Here is a 5,413-nt window from a genome sequence, read left to right as displayed (position 1 = left end):
TATATGTAGGACTCTATGCATATATGTAGGACTCTATGCGTATATGTAGGACTCTGTGGATATGTGGGTCTCTATGCGTATATGTAGGACTCTATACGTATATGTAGGAATATATGTGCAATCATCCTCTGTATGCAGCTTACCTTGCATCGAATCAATCGTCAGACAGTGTGAAACCCAGTGTAGGTACTTTTGGATTTGTGGCGTGGATGTGCAGCTAAGGTTGCCCCAGGTGAGACATATCAAAGCCGCTCCAGGATGGTCCAGTTACAGTCTTGCCTCCTTCTGCTTGCGTCCAGCATGGAGACTCACAGCCCTGAACAGAGAACCTCTTGTCACGGTGCCGTTTTCACAGCTAACTTGCCAAACTACACGGAATGTCACGTGTTCAGTTATGCCATTTTTGGGTCTTAAAATGTTTCTCGTATGAGTGACCTACTTCATTCAATGACAGCCTTATCATATAATTGTATATCATTACCCCCCAAAGGAAGGAAACACTATTTCTGAGGATGGATCATAAATATTTCCTACTTACAGATTGAACTGAGTTTTTTCTTTTCTTTTTTTTTAAAGTTGGTTTGCCAGAATTCTAGTTTGGATTAACTTGAAAGAAAAGTGTATTAACTTAAAGATTAGGGATGAGGGTGGCAGTAAAGTAGGAGGAGCACTCGCTTCACACGGACGAACCATGGCCCTGCCCCTGGTACATGCACACGCACACACATGCGCATGCTTATATGCATATATACATATAACTAGATGTGTATGCATGTTTGTGCACATGGGGGAGGGGTTCCACTCTGACACTGAGTCACATCAATAGTAATATAATTATACCTAAGCATATGTAATATATATGACAATGTATGCAGGATGGTCAGACCATAACTGTAATTTATGTAATCTAGAAACTTGAGATTAAAGATGAGCCATCTCTCTCAGTAAACATAGTTCATGACAGATCTGGAGTAAAAAAAGAAATAACCGAAAATCATGAGAATTTACTCATTTGCATCGGGAGAGGCCAGTTATATTGGTGTCTCAGCTATTCATCTTGCTGCTGTGATAAAATCCATGATAAAAGCAAATTATTTATTTATTTGTTAATTTCATGTATGTGTGTTGTGAGTGTGGACTCGTGCTATAGTGCATGTGTGGAGGTCACAGCAAAGCTTTTGGGACCTGGTGCTGGCCTTCTTCTTCTGTGTTGTGCACTCCAGGTCTAGCTGGCCTGGGGGCTTCTGAGTGATACTCCTCTCTCTGCCTGCCACCTCACCTTAGGAATGCTTCCATTATAAACAAGTCCCACCACATCTGGATTTTATGTGGATTCCAGGCATGGAATTTGGGTTGCCAGGTTTGTTTATTTTTATACCTAGACAGGGTTTCTTTGTATAGTCCTGGCTGTCCTGGATCTCACTCTGTAGACCAGCCTAATCTTGAACTCAGAGATCCGCCCGCCTTTGCCTCCTGAGTGCTGGAATTAAGGCCTATGCCACTACCACCTGACCTCAATTGACCTTGAAACTTTGAAAAATCTCATCTTTCTAGAAGGAAGGGGTGCTGTAGTGTGTAACACTGTCTTGCAGGTATAACATGGCTGTTACACACTTGAACCCACAGAAGCTGATATTACATAGGATCTGTAAAATATCTCCAAAGACCTGCAGGCAGGTAATTATGGCTAGCAGAGGGAGAGACATTTTCTTCAGTGCTGTAGACACTGGCAAGATGCTCACGTGCTGCAAGCAACCCTTCATTAATGCTCCTATAAGAAATGCTAATTTAACTCATTCATAAACAAACACATGCGCACGCACACAAATGCACACACGCACACACACAGACACAAATACAAGAGGGCTAGTTGGAAAGAGAACTATCAAGAGTTGGAAGGAACAAGGGAAAGTAACAGAGTGGCAGATATGATCAAACTACATTTTAAGCATGTATGACAATGTCATAATGAAACCATCACTATGCGTAACTAACATATGCTAATAAAACATTTCCATTTCTAGTGGGCTTCTCAGAAAGAGGAGTACCTCCTTCCAGAAACCATGCAAGTCATATACTAAGTAATCTTCTTTTTTTTCTTTTTCTTGTTTCTTTGAGATGAGTCTCACTATGTAGCCCAGGTTGGGCTCAAATTTAAGATTTCCCGCCTTAGACTCCTGAGTACAGCCACGTACCACAACAATGTGGCTACAAATAAAGATCCCTTGAGTAATTATAAGTACAACGGGCTTGAGATATTGAGGTCTCAGAAAACTACCCCAAAGAGTGTCAAATAACTTTAAGTAGTTGTATTAGGCAGTTTTGTTGTTGTTGTGGCAAGATAGCTCGACCCAAACAGAGTCAATAATGGCAGGGAAGGGGAGGAAGCTGGCTGATCTCATTTTATCCACACCCTTAAACCCTGTCTTCATCCTTCCTCCAACAAGGCTGCATCTCCTAAGGATTCCATAGCTTCTCCAGCATAACTAATAGAGGACCAAGTATCCAAATACATGAGCCTGTGGAAGATATTTCTTACCCAAACCACACTCTTACTGTAAAAGAACACTAACCTTGGTCAAGTAAGGCTTGGGCTAGCAGGTTTTACCCCACCACTCTAAGAGGAAGCCCAGAAAGGATGGAATCATAAATTTGTTGGAGACAATGTTTACCAGAATTGTTTACAAGCTACACGGACAATAAAAAAGCTCTAGATTCTGGGCTGGAGGCATTGCTTACTGGTAGATGTTTGCTGTGTAAGCATGAAGACCTGAGTTCAGTGCTCAAAAGCCATGGGAAAGGAAGGTATGGCTGCACACATCTTGTGTTCCAGCATTGGAGGGGATGGTGGAGGCAGGCGGGTCCCTGGGACTTAATGGCCAGCTAGCTTAATGAGTAGGTGAACCCAGGACTGGAGAGAGACTGTCTCCAACACAAGGTGGAGAGTGACTAAGGGAGACAGATAACGTCACCTCTGGCCTCCACATACACATGTGCACACATTCCACGGAAATACGTATGCACACACATGAACTCTTGAACACATGAGCTCACACACACATGTGCATGCACACATTCCACGGAAACATGTATGCACACACATGAACTCTTGAACACATGAGCTCACACACATGTGCATGCACACATTACACGGAAACACGAAAGCACACACGTGAACTCTTGAACACATGAGCTCACACACACATGCATGCACACATGCATATGCTCACGCACACACACACACACACTACTAGAACTTACTGCTGGCCTTTATAATAAGTAAACAAGCTTTGTTACAAGCAATAATGCGTGTATTTTGTTTAACCTCTTCAACTGTTGTGGGATGTTTTGGTTTAACTTCCAAGTACTTTATTAATGGTAGCTTATCTCATAGATCTTTTAATGACTTGGCCTCAGAACAAAATTAAACTTCCTGAATTTGATTTCTCTAAAACATATCTAGCAAATGTGATTGCCCTTTCTGTCAAATACGCCCTCAATGCTTTATACGTCTGGAGTGATTTTTTTCCCCCTGTCTCATTATGGTTGTCACAAGCCTCTTGACATTCTCTAAATCATCTTTCCCTGAGTACAAGAGGTCCACAAGGAAGTCAAGATCGATGATAGACTTCATCTCTCTTGAATTTTAATGCAAATGTCTGTTCCCCTAATCAAACAAAGGTTAAAAAAGGAAATCAAATTAGCTTATTACAAAAGCCAGCATAACCGAACTGACAAGAAAAATGCTTCCTGCATGAACAGTCTTTAATCAATATCTTAAACAGGAATGTCACTGGGAAGAAGAACTCGTCGTGGTCAGGTCCAATCTACAATCAATGTAGTTTGTAAAGTAAATATTTGACCACAAAGCGTAGTAGGGCTCTGCTCAGACGTCTTTTTCTCTGTCTTTTTATTCTCTGAGGCAGACGCTCATGTAGTCCAGGCTGGCTTCAAATTTGCTATGTAGCCAAGGATGTCCTCAAACTTCTTTTAGTTAATTTTTAAATTTTATTTTATTGTATGTGTGTGTGAGTGTTTCCTTGCATGCATCTCTAAGGACCTGTCTGTGCCTTCAGCTGGAGGAGACCAGGAGAGGGCATCAGGTCCCCTGCTCCTGGATATGGATAGCTGTGAGCGACATGCAGGTGCTCAAAATGGAATTTGGATTCTTTGGAAAAGCAGCTAATGCTCTTAACCACAGAGCCATCTCTCCAGTTCCAACTTAGCTTCTGATCCTCATGTCTCCACCTCCAGAGAGCTGGGATGACAGGCTCCCACAACCACACCTAGTTTATGTAGTGGTGGGAAGGGAACCCAGGGCTTCGTGCATGCTCAGCAGGCACACTGCCTTCTGAGTCACAGTCACAAACCAGAGAGTCTTATGTAACCTGAAATAAATCAATATCACTGTGTAAATGTTATGCCCAGGGTATAACCTCATCATGAGAGAGAACTCAAGATTGGGCTATTTCACCGTGATGTTATTGGGTGTTTAAGATTGGAGAGATTCTCTTCAGTGCCTTGTCTTGGACAACCAGTTCTCTACACAAGTTAGTTTTTCAGAGCTGGGTTGGAAAGAGCTACTTATTAGAGGTAGATGTGGAAAAAATGTTTCCTAACCTGGCTGGGCGGTGCTGGCGCAGGCCTTTAATCCCAGAACATCAGAAGGTAGAGGCAGGCGGGTCTCTGTGAGTTTGAGGCCAGCCTGGTCTACACAGCAAGTTCCAGGATTGGCTCCATAGCTACTGAGAAACCCTGTCTTGAAAAACCAAGAAACAACAAGAAGAAACAACAAACAAACAAACAAAAAACATTTCCTGTCCCGAATTTAAATAGGCTTTCTGAATGATTTAATCAAACAATATACAAGCCAGGCCTGGTGGCAGATACCTGTGATCTTAGTCCCTGGGAGGTGGAGGGAAGAGGGTCAGAAGTTCAAGGTCATCTTCAGATACTTATTGGTTCAAGTATTCAGAGTCTATTTCAGAAAAAAAATGCAGTAGAACTTAAACTTTGATAGAGTTTTAGAATCAAGTTTGCCAAAATGCAGTCACGTGACAGATGGCGTTTTAGAAATCAGTCTCCTACTGGGGAATTCTATCAGTTCTTTGTCCTGAGACATTAAGTCAGGGCTTTGGCTTTGCTGTTCATGTGGATCCTTTGCACATATCTAATGGCTTCTGGATTTGTGGTTTTATGGGATTCTTGTGTGTGTGTGAAAGTGTGTGTCTGCACCTACATGCCTTTCTTGTGTTTTTTCTTTGACTTTGTTTGTTTGTTTTGTCCTATTCCAATTTGTTTGTTTTTTATTTATTTTTATTATCATTCCGTAGATGCCTGCTTGCTTTATAATGAGAGACAGAAAGGCTATGGATCTGGATGGAATGGGATGTGGGGAGGAATTGGGAGGAGT

The sequence above is a fragment of the Microtus ochrogaster genome, chromosome 4 (genome assembly GCF_000317375.1).
Source record: "Microtus ochrogaster isolate Prairie Vole_2 chromosome 4, MicOch1.0, whole genome shotgun sequence".
NCBI lineage: Eukaryota > Metazoa > Chordata > Mammalia > Rodentia > Cricetidae > Microtus > Microtus ochrogaster.
The sequence above is the reverse complement of the archived record's forward strand: the minus strand, read 5'-3'. Positions refer to the sequence as shown.